The sequence below is a fragment of the Ornithorhynchus anatinus genome, chromosome 11 (assembly GCF_004115215.2).
Source record: "Ornithorhynchus anatinus isolate Pmale09 chromosome 11, mOrnAna1.pri.v4, whole genome shotgun sequence".
NCBI classification, from domain to species: domain Eukaryota; kingdom Metazoa; phylum Chordata; class Mammalia; order Monotremata; family Ornithorhynchidae; genus Ornithorhynchus; species Ornithorhynchus anatinus.
Window position 1 is genome coordinate 7,422,182 of NC_041738.1, and position 17,197 is coordinate 7,439,378.

A 17,197-nucleotide genomic window follows, 5' to 3' on the forward strand; every position below is an offset into this window, starting at 1 on the left:
CGGGGGTCACCTTGGGTCAGAGCTTTGGTCCATATGGTCTGATAGTCTGCCTCCAGTACAGACAACAGGATGTTTAGAGGAACAGTATTATTGTTTATAATTATTATAAGCAATAATAACAATAATGATGATTGTGGTGTTTGTTAAGCACTTACTATGTGCCAGACACTGTACTAAGCACTGGGGTAGACACAAGATAATCAGGTTGGTCACCATCCCTGTCCCTCATGGGGCTCACTATTCTCTGTGATTAGTCAGTTAGAGCTGTACTGACTAATACCGCTAGCAATTACTTCTATAGGCCATTTCAGATTGAAAGAGTGTAGTGGGTTGTGCCATGGCCTAGTTTTAAGCAGTGTAGCCTAGTGGAAAGAGCAGGGGCCGGTGGCTCAGAGGACCTGGGTTCTAATCGTGCCTCTAACACTTGTCTGCTGTGGACCTGTCACTTAATTTTTCTATGCTTCACTCTTCCGATCTGTAAAATGAGGATTTAATATCATATATCATTTAATATCATATACTATCCTGTGAGGGATTCTTTCTGACCGGATTATCCTGTGTCTCTTCCAGAGCTTGGTGCAAACCTTGGCACGTAGTAAGCTTTTCACAGATTCAACAATTATTATCATTAGCCTACTTGATGCAACCATCTAGTGGGTGCAACAAGGAACGAGGAAGTTCCAGAAACCGGTCTAGGGATAAGAGGTACAGTGGCATCTTGATGACTGCAATCTCAAAGTGGATAACTCAGACATGCCGAAGCAGCCCCCGAAAAGTTCCCTCCAGCTGGGGGATGTTGGGAAGTGAAAGCACACTGGTTCTCCAAGCTGCAGTTACCACTCTGAACTAAGGAAAGGAGATTGTGTTCAGAAGGGAAAAGAAAGCTCTATCCTCCATCCTCCCATCCTACCCCCTGATCTTGAAAGGTCCTTGAGAGCGGTGTCTAGATCTATTTCTTTCCTGGATACCTTGATGAGTTTGGTGGGATCCCAATCTTCCAGCAGACTCTCTTTGGAACGGTCGTGCTCGATGAATACCGTTGATAGATTGATTACTTGATGGATTGATTGATGGCCCCTTCCAATTCCCCGTCCTTCCTCTCGGTGTCCTCCACCCAGTTCATACACACACATAAACACACATGCACACACAGACATATTTACCCACTCACGCACATACACACACATTTACGTGCTTACACGCACCCTTACGTAATACACACATATACATCCAGAAACATACACTCACTCACACACACACACAAAAACATGCATATACTCCCACTCATAAACACATACACACACACGCATTCTCCCTCCCCCATCTCTCTTGGATCAGCAGATTCCTTTATCACCATTTCTCTGATCTGACGATTTCAGATCATTCCTTCATCACATTTTCACTTAACCTTTTGGCCCCAGCACAGGCCTGGCCTCCGATCGCATATCACCCAGGGGACCTCGGCCCTTTCCCCACCTCCCTCTCCGCTCTGTTCTTCTGGGCTTAGGTTGCTGATCCTCTCCCGGCAATCTGCCCGACTACATGAAGGGAGATGTAGATCTTTTTATAACAGTTGTTTTACATTGATTCTAACCTCTCTCACCTCGCATTATAAATTTCCTCAGCAGAAAAAGCAACTCAGAGGTCATAGGATGAGGGGGTGGAATGACCCATCCCTCACCTAGAGGGAACTAGTGTGGTCTAGTGGAAAGTGGAAAGAGCCTGGGAGCCAGAGGACCTGGGTTTTAATATTGTCTCTGCGACTTGTCTGCTGTGTGACCTTGGGAAAGTCACTTCACTTCTCTGGACTTCAGTTAGCTCATCTGTAAAATGAGGATTAAATCCTCTTCCCTCCTACTTAAATTGTGCACCCCATGTGGGACAGGGACTGTGACCAATCTATCTTGTATCTACCCTAGCACTTAGTACAGTGCCTGGCACATAGTAACAGCTTAACAAATACCACTTAAAAAAAAAAAACTGTGTCACGGCACTAACCTCCTGAGCAAAGGGCTTGTTATACTCTCTTCTTCTCTGGATTTGTCATATGAGGTGAGGTCCACACTCCCTTCTTCTGCTGCAAGAGTCCTTGGCACTATTCCCCTTTGTAGAAAAATGAGTGAATTATCCTCAAACTTCTTGTTCAGCACACTATTTCTTTTGTTTTGTTCTGTGTTGCCTTGCTGTCTGTCTCCCCTGTTTCGACTGTGAGCCCGTTATTGGGCAGGGATTGTCTCTATCTGTTGCCAAATTGTTCATTCCAAGGGCTTAGTACAGTGCTCTGCACATAGTAAGCGTTCAATAAATACTATTGAATGAATGAATGCTTCTTGGGAGAGTACAATAGAGTTGATAGACATAATCCAGGCACACAAGGGGTTTACAGACTAGAGGACATCAGGTAGGACATCTATTCATAATAATAATAATTGCGGTATTTGTTAACCACCTACTAGGTGCCAGACACTGTTCTAAGCGCTGCAATCGATACAAATTAATTGGGTTGGACACAGTCCCTGTCCCATATAGATCTCACAGTCTTGATCCCCATTTTACAAGCTGAGGGACTGAGGCACAAAGAAGTTAAGCGATTTGCCCAAGGTCACACAGCTGGCAAGTGGCCAAGACGGGATTAGAACCCAGGTCTTTATGAGTCCCAGGCCCGGACTTTTTCCACTAGGTCATGTTGCTTTTTTAGGCCATGCTGCTTTTTTAGGCCATGCTGCTTCTGTGGTATTTAGTGCCTATGTAGAATACTGTACTGAGCACTGTGAGGATACAGTATAGGTACAATTCCTTTTAGCCATTGGCATCTGAGCAATGATCACCCCAAGTCTCTAGGGACCAGAAAAAGTGCCCAACTTCACTTTTATGGACAAAGTGGTCAAGATAGTCACACTCCGTCAATCAACGGTATTTACTGAATGCTTACTTTGGGGAGACCACTGTACTAAGTGCTTGAGAGAGTACAGTGTACTAGAATTGGTAGACATGATCACTGACTGCAAAGAGCCTTTACTCTTCACCGAAGGACCATCATTAAAATCAAATACAGATAAGTGAAATAATAGAGCATAAGGCTATGTACAGAAATACTTTGGGACTGAAATGAGTAACAGTCTTAAAGGATGCACAGTCAAGTGCATAGTCAACATAGAGGGGAGGGCGGATTGGGGAAATCGCTGCTGATTGTAGCCTCACCTTCGGCACCATCTTCAAACTGAAGGACAACTCTACAATGACTACTCACTATTGCCTCGGGAGGGACTATTTTAATAGCATTTTTCTTAGTGGGCTCTCTATCTTTGGAAAATAACACTTCTCTAAGAATAGGAAGTATAAGGAGGATAGTGCAGGCTCCTAGAACAGAAAGGGCCAATCCATTAAGACATTTTTGTTCAGATAACCAGTGATTCTATGAGTCCCCAGGTGGAATGCATAAAAATCTTATTTATAAAAGAATAGCAATGTCCTTGTGCCTCAAAACCCAGCTTCAGTGCATGGCTCCAAAGTTGGTTCTGGTATCTTTCTTTCACTTCCTTCCAAGAGACAAGGGAAGGAAGGGGGGAAATCAACTTTTAGAATGTTCCTGGAACAATATGGAAGTAGAAATATTCACCTTGCCTTTTAACATTTGAAATGTCAATTTTACATGGCAAATATTGTAGCGTAAAGAGTCCTAGGCCTGGAAGATAGACCGCCTGGGTTCTAATTCTGGCTCTGCCGCTTGCCTGCTGTGTGACTTTGGGCTAGTCACTTAACTTCTCATTGCCTCTGTTTCCTCTTCTGGAAAATGGAAATCCAATACCTGCTCTCCCTCCTACTTAGACTGCGAGCCCCATGTGAAACAGGGACTAAGTCCACTCTCTCTTGTATCTAGCTCTGTACAGTGCTTTGGTACAAAATAAATGCTTAACAAATACCACAATCATTATTTTTATCAGATATCTGCAAAGCCATTCAGTGGTAATATTCTCTGTTGCTTGAACTGGGATCTTGGGGAAGACTGTCCTTTCCAGGGAAATTTCCTGATAACCAAATGACATTTATCCCGGAATTTTCCCATGAGATCTCAGATTTCCCAATCACTTATGTGGGTATTATCCACCAAGGTGGATTATCTACATCAACTCTTTCACTCTCTCACCTGTTGGGGGATCCCCTTCCTTCTGATCTTCACCCCACAGTGGGGCATTTCCAGCACACAATAGTGACCTCTTCAGGCCCCACTTACTTGGAGCTGGTTCTTATTATGTGTAAGCACTGTTCTAAGTGCTGGGCTAGATACAAATTAATCAGTTTGGACACAGTTCCTGTCCCACACGGGGCTCACGGTCTAAGTAGAAGGGAGAAGAGGTATTTCATCTCCATTTTACAGCTGAGGACACTGACACCTAGAAAAGTTAACTGACTTCCCCTAGATCATACAGCAAGCAATTGGCAGAGCCGAGATTAGAACCCAGGTCCTCTGCCTCCCAGACCTGTGCTCTTTTCGCTAGGTCTTGATGTTTCATCGGCATCATCGTCAACATCACCGTATTCATTGAGTGCTCATTCTGAGCAGAGACCGAATCTCCCAGGCCACGTTTTAAGCCACACAATATTCTTTCCTATACGCCTGCTGCCCTAAAAATAAAATTCAGATTTCCTAAGAAATGAGTGACAAGCTGAGGGACTCCATCGTGACAGGTGCACACACAAACCCAACGCCCATCAATCGGTGGTACTCACTGAGCACTTACTGTGAGCGGAGCCCGGCCCCAAGCATTTGGAAGAGTATATTCAACCCCATCATCCAACCAGGTCCTAGGACTACCTCCCCTGTTTGGCATTATCCATTGTCCTGTATTATCTGTACAATTTCTTCCCCCCATTAGCAGGGATCACTGGGAACTGATTGAACTGTGCCTCGTCTGACTGAGCAGACTCCCCAGACCAGGTAGCCTCCGAGACCCGTGACTGACTCCCTCTAATAACGGAGAACAGAAACTGCCAACCTCCACTCAGATCCACCCCCATGGATCCCCTCGTACTGGTAACAGCGGCAGGATTTGGGCGAACTTCCACTTTCTAAAAGAACTTGAGAAAAGTTTCCCTTTGGGGAGCTGGAGGGGAGTCTGAGTATTATATTCTTCAGCGTGGGCTGGCAGCTGGTTGTGTCTCATCTGTGTTATAAACTCTTATGTACATACCGTAAAGATGTCCACTTCACGCTCTGAGAAGCAGATTCATTGATCCCCGTGATATATTCTCCTCCTTGGCAAAATCCTAGGGCTCGCCACATCTCTCTTTGTTTGCTCTGGTTTGGGTGTCTGCTTGTAAATCTTGGTCGTTGCATGCCAATGAGAGCGAGGTCCGACGTGGATTATTTATTAATAGGGTTCACCGGCGTTCTCCTGGAGATTGATTGCTCCCGACGAGATTTAACCGAGACCCTATAAGTCAGTGGAAAAGTGAAAACCAGCCCAAAATGTGAATGGGCCATCCCAACGTCACAGGTTGGGTTGGGGGGCGGGGGAGGAAGGGCGTGCCCAGCAAGAAGGACATTTCTTGCCTGCCTGTCCTCACAGTTTACCAAGAATGTGTTTGGGGGGGCATTGCGTGGAGAAGGCAGTGATTACTCCTGGCACAGAATATTAGGATGAAGCAGTTACAGTCCCTTCCCCCTTCCAAGTGGCTGTAAGATGTCGGCTCTCACATTGGCCAGTTTCGCTCGACTTTTTATTTTTCTTCTCTCGCTCCAGGGAGGCGAAGGAAGCGGGCGATCAATAGAGTGTCTTGCCTGAAGTTGCCTGCAGCGGGTCCTCTCTCAGACTGGACACTGATTCTAACTATCAATAGCAATAAGGGGTCATCTCAGACAGAATTAAGGCTCTTTCTTCTGGGTGGCTGTCTGGCCATTGCTGATAAACATCTTGGCCACGGGGATGGTGGCAAATAAACCATGTGGAGTCTGAAAATTTTCCCCAGTCATGGTTCCTATTGATATTCCCTTCTCCCGTTCAGGATATGTAATATGGCTAATTGACATAGGTTGGACCAGAAGAAGCATCATTAGATTTTATTCAAATGAGTTTTGTCGCTAGAGGGGAATTCTACAAGCTCCCGTTGGCTCTTTCAGGGGACAAAAAAAGCCACGGATAGCCGTTCCAAATTGAATTACTTGAAGGGAGCTGAGGCCCATCTTGTCCTTTTGGGTTTGGGGAGAGGAGATAAAGACGATCTGCCAAACTAGCTTCCTAAAAAGCTATTTTTTCTGCCTTTTTAAAAATAGTTTGAAAGCCAAAGTCGAGGGGGAAGTGAATCTTCCCAGTCTCCACAAGGAGAATTTCCATTTATCTTAACGCTCATCTCCGTGGGGGGTTCAGTCTGCGAGAGGTCGGTGATGAGAACCCGCCCTGAAATAGCTGACAAACGGCACGAACACACAGGGGACATTTTTCTGTTGTTGTTGCAAATCCTGACAGAAAAAAAACCAAGCAAACAAAAAACCCCATTCCATTTCCTCACAACAAAAGGGAGGGGGCAGGGTGGTGACTGGCCACAGTTTTGACTGCAAACATCCACCGAAAGAGTCTTTTTGAAATCGTTGCCTTGAAAGTCAGGCCAGGAGCATAACAGGTGGCGTCTCTTGACCTGAGGGACAGTCTTCCTTCAGAAAGAGGAGCCCGCAAGCCAACAGGGTAGCATAGAGATATGCAAATGGCTTTGCAGGAGGGCATTATCATGCCTATTCCATTTTATATATTTTTTCTGGTATTTGGAAAAGTGCTTACTATGTGCCAGGGACTGTGCTAAGTGCTAGGGTAGATGCATACTTAGATACACGTATTCTTATATGGTTCCATGAAGAGCCAGTGGACATAAAGTCTCTGGCTAAGAAGACAATCGTTCCCTGAAGAATTGTTTTCAACAGACTCAGGGATTGAAACTGCTCCTCTCCCTCTCTTCTTCCACTTTTTCCAGCTGATTAGCCTATCTCAATAAATTGCTATATCATGCAAGCATTCGATTCTCCACCCACCTCCCTAATGCCGTATCCTCCGCTTTGGCTCCTATAGAGTCAGTTCTTCTATTTAGTAGTTGTAATCTGACTGTCCTGGAACTCACTGATTAGCAGCTGTCTCTCTCCCCTCCTAGACCGTATGCTCCTTATGGGCAACAAACATGTCTAACAAATCTGTTACATCGTTCTCTCCCAAGTGCATAGGACGGTGCTCTGCTCACAGGATGCAGTCAGTTAATACAATTACTTGATTGGTTGATTGCTGCTCAGGAGTGCAAGGGAATCTGGGGAAGCCCCCATGGCCTAGTGGAAAGAACGTGGCCCTCGGAGTCAGAGGAACTGGGTTCCAGTTCTAACGCGGCCACTCATCTGCTGTGTGACCGTGGGCAAGGCAGTTAACTTCCCTCTGCCTCAGTTCACTCATCTGTAAAATGGAGATTCCATGTCTTTTCTCCCTGTTACTTAGACCGTGAGCCCCATGAGGGACTTGATTATCTTGTCTTTACCCCAGCACTTGGTACAGTGTTTGACACATAGTAAGTACTTAATAAATACCGTTATTATTATTATCACCATTATTTCCAGACTGACAGTGGGGTGAAAAGCCAGGTCCATAATCAGTTCCACATCCCTTTCTGGTCCTTAATATTCTACAGACCTCCAGTCTCCGCACCCTTTCAGAGGAAAACGGCCCAAGATGAATACACGATCCCGAAGGGCTTCCCAAACACCCGTCTCATCAGGGTTAATGGGTCAAAACAGTCCCCATTAAAAAGGACTCTAAAGGCTGCTCTCCTCATCCTCTAAAAGGCTCAATCAAGTCTCCCACCTCAGTTACCTCGCTCATGCTCTTCCCCCTTCCTAGAACTTGCACCCCACCAAGTCCACAAGACCAAAGTTTTCCCCATGACCAAAAGTCCTCTAAAATGCCACTTCCTTCAGAAAGTCCCCCCTAATCCATTCATGACACTCCAGTCGCATCAGAGCATCACAGCCATCCTTTCCTCTTGCAAATTTCAAATCCCATCCTCGGCACTCATGAACAGATGGATATTTTGATTTATTAATATATTACATTTATAGAATTGTCCATATAGTCAGTTTTTTAGTCAGCTGCTTTGTCCCACTGTGTTTGTCCTGCTCCCTGCTTTAGCCTTGTTCTTCACTAAGTATACATCATTCCTGTCTGTCTTTCTCATTAAATTGAAAGCTTCCTGAGGGCGGGAAATGGGTATCTCGCTACTCTTGCACTCTCCCAAGTACTTAGTACAGTGCCGAGCACTCCACAGGTGCTCGATAAATTAGATGGATCGATTCACTGATTGTCAATCTCCAGGAAACTGAACCGCGGGATTCAACTCACCATCGACAACCTGCCACGAATCCAGAATTGACAGTGCCTCTATATCCCTATTGCAGCAGGGAGGGCAGAAAACAAAATAGATCAAGTCAGGTTTAATCCTCCAACCACCAAGGGGAACAGTAGAAGCCTTGTTGCAACACTGTGATCTAGTGGAAAGAACACGAGGCTGGGAATCAGGAGACCTGGGTTCTCATCCCGGACCTACCACTTGCCTGCTGTGTAAACTTGGGCAAGTCACTTAACTTCTCTGGGCCTCGGTTTCCACATCTGCACAAATGAGGAAAAGATACCTGTTCTCCCTCCCCGATGAGAAAAGGACTGAATCTTTTATGCCTCTAGCATATCTACTCCAGGGCTTGACATGCAGTAGGTGCCAGCGCTCTGCACACAGTAAGCACTTAGTAAATATTAATATTTGATTAACAAATACTATTATTGCTGTGATTAAAGTAAGGTTGGGAAGATGCACTAAGCTGCAGTTGTCCATCACTTTCAGAGGAAGCTGAAGTGAGATGAAATTGGCCGGTGTAAATAGGCATTTGGTTAGTGCCAGTATCTTGGCTATGATGCAAGAGAGCTTTAGGACCAAAACTGCCAAAGCCAGTCCTAGCCCAAATGTCCCCTAGCACGGACACTTTAAAAAACCAACTGAGAACATTAAAAACCAATTTTCATCCAATGGATTGTGCAAGCTAAATATCCCGAGTGTGTGACTGTGGCTGAACGGCAGAGGAGGCATATCCTGACCGGCATCCGTGCGGGAGAGGAATCGGTGAACCCAGACGTCAAATCACCTGCAGCTCCACCGAGCGGGTGCCTCCGCACCCAGCTGGATCTGTTCAGCCGTGTCGCGGGGCTGGTTCGGCCACAGAATTTGCCCTCAGAGTAGTCCCCGACCACAGGTCGGCAAATGCGAGTCCTTTTGAACTGGCAATCCTATTTAATGGCTTGTAGTAGGAGGAAGAAAGGGAGATTAGAGAACTTGAAAGTTTTGTTAATATAGAGAAACCACTCTTAAGGACTGACTGTATGTCCCCTGTGGGCAGGGATCGCATCTACCAACTCTCTTGTGAGCGGTCCACTACTAACGCTCAATGTTGAAATCCAGCTGGATAAAAGGACCAATCATCAAAGAGCCTACTTTGATGTGGGAGACGCCTTCTCTCCACACAGGCCCAGTGCTTCTCCAACTGGGGCTAAACTTTATCTACCTCTGCACCTCATGGACTGAAGTCATTCCCAGTTCTCCAACTCTCCCCACACCTCGAGAATAACGCCTAACCCCCAACCCTTCAGTCTAACACAGCGGAAGGAAAATAAAAACGAAAATGCTCAGCTCTCGGTTTAAGCTGTCCACGTCAGTTTTCCAGAGCTGCCCGGTGAATTTAAAATAAATAAAATAGACAACATAAACTTGGATTTGATCAAACTGAAGGAATGCACATTGGCAGCCAATAGCCATTTGCGGTATATTGACAGCTAACAGTTACAACTCCTTTAGTTGATTCTGAAAGAGAGCCAGAATTGGCAACTGGGAAAGGCTCAGAAAGATGCAGAAAAGAAGAGAGGATTGAAATGACTTCGAGGATGGTCACACCCAAGGATGGGATGCTACTGTTGCACTGCGAGATTGTAAACTCCTTGAGGGTAGGGATTAGGTCTACACTGCTGCTAGTAGTAGTAATAATAATATTGATAAATGATAATTAAGTGCCTAGTCTGGGAGAAGCTATGTGCTAAGCACTGGGGTAGATATGAGATAATCAAGTCAGACACAGTCCCTGTCCCCCATGGGGATCATCTGTTGCACTTTCCCAAGTGTTTACTGCAACATTCTGCACCCAGTTGATGCACAATAAATACTATCGATCGATTGATTGATTGATTGGGAGGGGAGGGGAGTAGAGGATCAAAAAATAGTAATAATCATGATATTTATTAAGCCTTTACTAAATTAATTTATTGTATTTAAATGTATTTATATTAATGTCTGTCTCCCCCTCTGGACTGCAAACTCGTTGTGGGCAGGGAATGGGTCCGCCTATTATTATACCGTACTCTCCCGAGTGCTTAGTGTAGTGCTCTGCACACGGTAAACGCTCGATATATACGTTTGAATGAAAGAATAAATGAATGAATGAATGTCAAAGCGTGGAGGAAGATAGAAGATAATCAGAGCAGGCGCAATCCGGGTCCCACGTGGGATTTACAATTTAAGAAGGAGGGAGAGGGGCATTTTATCCCCTTCTTACAGATGAGAATGTGGAAGCCCAGAAAAGTAAGTGACTTACCCGAGGTCTTCACAGCAGGCCACTGGCAGAGCCGGAACCAGACCCCTGGCTTTCTGACTTGCAGTCCTGTGCTCTTTCCCCTATGCTCTTGGGGCAGATGCTTACTTAAGTGGTTGGAAGAGGGGGAAAAAAAGGCAAGATACACACCTTTAGTCCCATTTAAAAAAGAGCGACCTACTTTGCTATCCTAGAACGTAATTTTTTTGGTATTGTTGGTCCAGAGCCGAGAACCCCCCCCAGAAATCTCGACAGTCCGCCTCGTACGGGGCTTTGCACATCCCGGCTGCTTAATAAATGATATCGACTGATCGATTTGCCCCTGAGCCATCTAACGCATATTGTCCCCTTGCTCCCAGCTGAGCCTGTCTTCTTTTCTCCTTAAACCTGAAATCTGTTAAGTGGTCCGAGAGCGTGTATCCACTGACACGAATCTGCTAGAAGAACGCAAAAGGGAACCGATGAACTTGGGCCACCGGTGGCGTTAAGAAAAAAGGGAGCTGCCAGTGGCCTTGAGGGGAGAGGGCAGGGATAATCCACGGGAAGGGCTTTAACGGGGACGGTGCCTCCCCGCAAAAGCAGGCCGTCTGAAAGGATGACCCTCTGTCCCGACTGTGCCTAACCGTGGGGCTTTGCTTGGGGCCTGAGTTTGCTGAGCTCACCTGGAAGCCCAAGCCTCCGGTCCCTCGACTCGGCTCCCCATTAACGACTGGTGCGGTGGAGCTGCGAGTCGTTTTCAGACCAGACCCGTGAGAGGGTGAAATCCACTGGGAAACACTTCTAAACCCGGTGCTGGACAGGGATGCGGGGATGGGTGAGGTGGGGACGGGAGGGCTGCGATGGAAGTGCGGGGAAAGGAGGAGAGGTAACAGTGAGGATCCGGAACGGGGACCCCGGAAAATCGGATCGGGATCTTAATGTCAGTGTGAGTCTGGGTGGAGCAGCGAGAAGAAAATCACGTCTTTAGGATGCTCGCTTTGAAAGATAACCGCTTCCGTTTGGAGACAGCACGCAAGGGTTACTCCCACTGTTGAGCAGGGACTATTTTAAAGGCACATAAAGGCTTTTGATCTCTACTTACATTTCCTCAGATAAGACTGCAGAGAGCCGTATGGTCGTTTTCCCGCTTTCAAGGGGGAGATGAGGAATGAGAAAGAGAAGACGGAGAGACATTAAGAGAGAGACAAAGAGAGAGAGGGAGGGACGCAGAGAAGGGAGACAGAGGGACATCGAGACAGAGGCAGTGGGAGAATGTTTTACTTAAAAGCCTTATTCCCGGGGATTGAAGTAGGAACTTCCAATCGCTCCAGAAACGGAGTAACAGGCAGCCGCCAGGTTGGTGTCATTCAACACCTCTCTCCTAAGAAAGATGCTCCCTGAAGGTTGAAGGGAAAAAAATCCCGTAGGTTTTCTTAAGAAGAGGAAGGAGAGGCTACTCCCCTCCAGTGTGAACTGTGCCATTTCCCTAAACATTAAAAGGCAAACGGAGCATCCTGGTTTATCCCATTAATCTGGTCACCCTTGGGCACAGGACTGATAATGGGCAGGACTACACAGTCCATCAATTAAAGGTAGAGCAGATAAATTGGGAGCTTCATTCGGTTTACAATATGTTTGTTCAGGATAAGAACCAAAACGTCTTTTCCTGAATAATAATACTAATAATGGCGACGCAACAAATAAAAGGAGGCCGACCGGCCACAAGACATCATTTCAGAGCGAGAAAACTTTCTCCTGCAGCCGATTCAGTCGGGGACGGCTTTTGGCCGGTCCCTAGAAAGGGACTTTGGCTGCAGATGTTGCTAGGAAAATAAAGTTCCCAAATGCAATCGGGACAAATGACCGCCCGGTCCTGTTGCATTTGAAGATATTTACTAGATGAAAATGCGATCGCCAGGGAAGTATGTCTTCGAGGGAAAACTCCTCAGAATAAGAGTTTATGCCCAAGCCCCCCCACCTCTTCAAACACAATAGAGGGTTATAACAAAAAGACCTATTGGCGAGTTATCGGGTACTCATGAAGTTTTGCTGTGTCATTCTGGAGATTCTATTTCCATTGTTCTGTTCTTGTGCTTCACCGGGCGCATTTCTCCGTTCGCGTGTATGATTACAACGTTCAGAGAAGGATTTTTTCCCCCCCCCCCCTTAAGGAGAGGAGAGTTTTCTCCGTCACAATATCGGGGGACATTTTTTAGGACCTTTCCTCTGAAAAAGCTGCCTAGGCGCGTTAGATGATATTTTCCCGAGCGGGTACGCTCTATAGATCAAACAACAGTAAATGCATCCAAATGGCAAGTGAGACGGAGAAAAGCCGTATCTGGAGACTTCGGGGACACCGGGTCTAAACGGCTGGCATTTTGCTGCAGCGCAGAGGACAGAGGTGAAGTCGTCCGACTCTTGAAAAGGCAGGACCACCGAGGGCCGGAGCCGGCTGGCCGGCGGTCGCCCACTGGGGTGGGACGGTCCTTCTCCAAGTCCCTTTAGCCGGCCCCCGGAGCGCATTTGGAGACGGGAGGTTCCCGATGGGAAGGGGAATTTAGCCGTCCGATTCTCACCGAGCCGGGATCCGGAGGCTCGGGAGAAGATGGGGAAAACACTGTGCCGGAGCCGGCTTTCTCAACTCGAGTCTGCCTTTTAAGCGGCGTTGGCCAGATTTCCCCTCGGAGATGGGGAGGAGGAGAGGCCGTGCAAGAGGGGAGGTGGGCTCTGTGGCTCAGTGAAGCTCGGATAGAGGGCTCGGCTGCGCTGATAAGGTCTGTGGCTTGGGGGAGAGCGGAGCAGAAAATGTCCCGGCCACTGCAGCCTGCAGGATTGGCCTCGGGAGCCGGCAGGGAGTGGGGGGACCTACCTGAGACCCTACTTGGCCTTCCCCACCTCAAGGCAACTCATTTATAATGCAGGAGGGTCGAGAGGGACGCCTCCTCCCTCCAGCCCCCTCCCCAGGAGACCCTCCTCCCGCGATCTCCTGGAAACCCCCTCCCCGACCGCAGTAGCCCCGGAGTGACATTATGGAGGAGAACGTTTCCAGATTTGGGAGGAGACCAGTTTGGGAAGTGTCCCGTGCATCAAAACCACCGTCCCCCACTCGAGTTTTGCAGGGTGCCCTGAGGGGTTCGAAAAAAGAAAATCGTCTCATACAGAAGTGGAGCAAGGACTACCCCGCGAATCGCGCCCAAGAGGAAAAATTTTAAAATAACAAAACAAAAAACGAAGCCACGCAGGGGGTCTCTGGCTTTCATCCCCCCCCCCCCCCCCCTTTGCTGCTCCGGGAGGCTCGTTCTTCTGGATTTTCTAGCTGTGTCTTTCCTGCGGGAATGTCACACACACACACACACACACACACACACGCACAAACCTGTGCACACACAAGCATACCCATGTACACACACGTGGACATACAAACTTGTGCATTCACCCCGGTGCTCACGCACACACCTGTGTACATACACACAGCCGCCTTTCCACACCCCTAACCGCCCCCCCCCCGACTTCTCCCCCCAAGACACACCCACAGATCCCTGTCCACACAGCCGGGTTTTCAGAGAGATCCGCTTCGCTTTTGAAAACGAAACATGGTCACCGCGGGGGTGGGGGGGCCGAGGTTCGGAACGAATCGGCCCAGGGATCCGGCCGGTTGGAGGGGAGGGGAATCTGGGGGAGGGGGGAGGAGGAGAGGGGGTCGGTAGCAGGGTGGAGGGAGCTGATTGATGGAGGGCGAGGGAGACCCCCTCCCCACCCCCCGGGGGTGCTGGGAGTGGTTTGGGGAGGCTAGTTACCTGGGCAACTCTTCCTCCCCCCCCCCCTTCCCCGGGCCTCGGGCTGGGCCTGGAGGCGATGGGGAAGGGGACGGCTTAGGGGGGACAGGCCTTCTCTCTGCGGGCCGAAATATCGTGGACAATCGGTGGAAGTCGGGTGGTTGTGGAGAGTGGGCCCCGGAGGTGTGGAGAGAGGGGAGGATGAGGGAGCTCTGAGCCCCCCAACTTTTGTCCCGCTTTCTCTGGAGGCGACGGCCTGGAGCCTGGGGCCTGAGGCCTGCCCCTCGGCCTCGCTTTTCCCTCTCCTTTGAGGGCCCCGACGACCCCCCCACCCCCCACCTACACAACACACACAAACACACACACACCGGGCAACAGTGGGGGAAGCCGAGTGCGACGCAGACCAATCGCTACCCCCGGAAAATCTCGAGGGAATGTGGAGGGTGGAGAGAAACCGAGGGTGGGAAGGGCGGGGGGGGGGGAGGGGGGTCAAGATTTTCAACTTTTTATTTTCAAAAAATCAACTCCATTCCATCGGCGTGGACCCTCATCTCCCCTCGTTTCTTCCCCGCGCCAGCCAAGCCAGCCAGGGCGCTGGGTACCTTCTCCCTGGGCCGGGACCACCCCCCTATCCCCGACCCCCACCCCCCACCCCCCGGGACCCTCGGGCGCGGGATAAACGCGCTCCCCACGGCCTCCGGACGAGGGACCGCGGACGCCCGGGTGAGTCCTCGGAGAGGGGAGAGGCCAAGCGGGGCTGGAGACCCCCCCCCCCAAAAAAAAACCAAAACCCAAACCCGTATACCCAGGGCGCAGAACCCCCAATCCTAGGCGACCCCTTCCACTGGCCGGTGGGCATCGGCCCCCGGCTGGGGTTAGAGAGAGGGAGAGTATGTATGTGTGTGTGTGTGTGTGTGTGTGTGTGCTTGTGAGTGTGTGTGTGTTTGTGAGTGTGTGTGTTTTTCTGGCTTCTCCGCCCCCCCACCAGCTCCGCATCGATTCTCCCGCGCAGCTGCCTCTCTCTCTCTCTCTCTCTCTCCCTCCCTTTCCCCACCCCCATCCCGGCCCCCCGGGATCCGATTTGCATCGCAGAGCGGTATAGATCCTGGATCCCGAGGCGTGAAAGTGAGCAGGGAAAAAAAATCTGCCGGGGCAGAGACCGGGGAATGGGAAGGGGGGGTGGGGGGCTGGGGGTGGAATCGCTCCCCAACTCTTTTGCTACCCCCTCCTCCCCCAAAAAACCCCAACGACCAAAAAACAGATTCCGTCTGTCCCTTTCCACCGCAACTTGAGGCTCACACACGCACCCTCTCACTCGGCACAGACGTCTCGGGCTCTGCGTTGGTAAACACTCATAACTTCTGCCGGAGACAATGGCACTTAATTGATGTATTGCTATCAACAACAATAAAGACCGATTCTTCTCTCCCTACAAACATCACCCCTCCCCCTTCCTCCTATTCTCTCCACCCCCTCTCCTTCAGTCCCCTCCCCCACCTCCCCCGCAGAAAAATTAAAAGGGGGGTTAGGGTGAAAACAAACAATAAATTAGCCAACGATGCCGGATTAAAGGCGAGTGGCCCGCCTCGACGCCGGAGAAGGGGATTAGGAACGAAAAAAGTTTTTAAACTTCGGTCCGTCCATTCCCCGCCACATCATGCGTCCCGGCAAACTCATTTGCTTTTTTTTTTTTCCCCCATCTATAAACTGAGAAGAGCACCTGGTTTGGGGTGCGCGCTTTCCTTTGCGCTCTTTGGTTTCCGTATCCAAATTGCGTTCTGCTCGTCCGACACCAAATTACGCGCGTGTGAAAGGTTTGGGGCGAGTCTGCTCTCGATCTATGTGGAGCCCACATTTGCGAGAGGGTTTGGGGCAGGAAAGAACTCGGTTGCACGGGAGATTCGAGTGGGCTGGGGGTGGTGAGTCTGGGACCCGGACGAAGTCGTGCCTTGCTACCGGATAGAGACCACCCCCGGGGGAGCGAGGAAACGTTTGTGTCCCCCTCGGTGTGTACGACTATCGATGGAGGGGCACGTGTTTTTTGGTTGGTTTTTTTTTTTTTTTTTTTTTGCATCTGCAGGCGTGGACACGTGCTTGAAAACCGGAGTGTGTCTGCGAGCGCGAGTACACGTGTCGGTGTATGTGTGTGTGTACACGCCGCCCGCTTGGGACCCGCACCCCTCGCCGGGTTGGAGAGAGGGGAGAGAGAAGCGGATAGCAGGAGCTAAGTAAATCTATCTCTGCCGAGGGATCTCTTTAAATATTCAGAGAAATATAATGGCATCTGAACACCATCTATAGAAACGTTATTATCTTCATTCATTATCATCATCCTCCCTGATGGCTTCGTTTGTCTTTCTATCAACCCCGCATCCCGGTACCAAACGCGGCCGGGAGTGACGGGAGACCGTACGGGAGAGAAGCGAGAGACCCACCGAGAGAGATAGGAAGGGAAAGGAGAGGGAGCGGGAGAGAAAGAGGGGAAAAGACAGAAGGGGCCAACAAACTGCGACCAAAAAAACTCACAACGACAACCCGAAGAGAGATGACAGGGAGGCGTTGGAGGGGAGGGGGCGGGAGGGCGAGAGGGGGCAGAGGCAGAAGGACACAGGGTAAAAGAAAACGACTACCAAAATAAGATAAACTAAAATAGATGAAATGAAAAGCCAGGAAGAAACGGAGAACGGGAAGACCTAAAGACCCACCGCGAGTACACCGAGAGAGAGAGAGAGAGAGAGAGAGAAGGAAAAGGGGAGAGAGAAAAAAGGAGAGCAAATAAAGAGAA

The 17,197-nt window shown here is 49.1% G+C and overlaps 1 long non-coding RNA gene across 1 annotated transcript in view; it reads right to left on the reverse strand.

The window, feature by feature from the left end:
- Positions 1-9,561, reverse strand: part of LOC114815031 — a 34,756-nt gene extending 25,195 nt beyond the window's left edge. The window contains exons 1-4 of the long non-coding RNA XR_005660512.1: positions 9,164-9,561; positions 8,370-8,416; positions 5,193-5,435; positions 1,999-2,103 (exon numbers count right to left, since the gene is read on the reverse strand). This is a non-coding gene — a long non-coding RNA (uncharacterized LOC114815031). The remainder of the gene's footprint in view (positions 1-1,998; positions 2,104-5,192; positions 5,436-8,369; positions 8,417-9,163) is intronic.
- Positions 9,562-17,197: the final 7,636 nt, after the last annotated feature.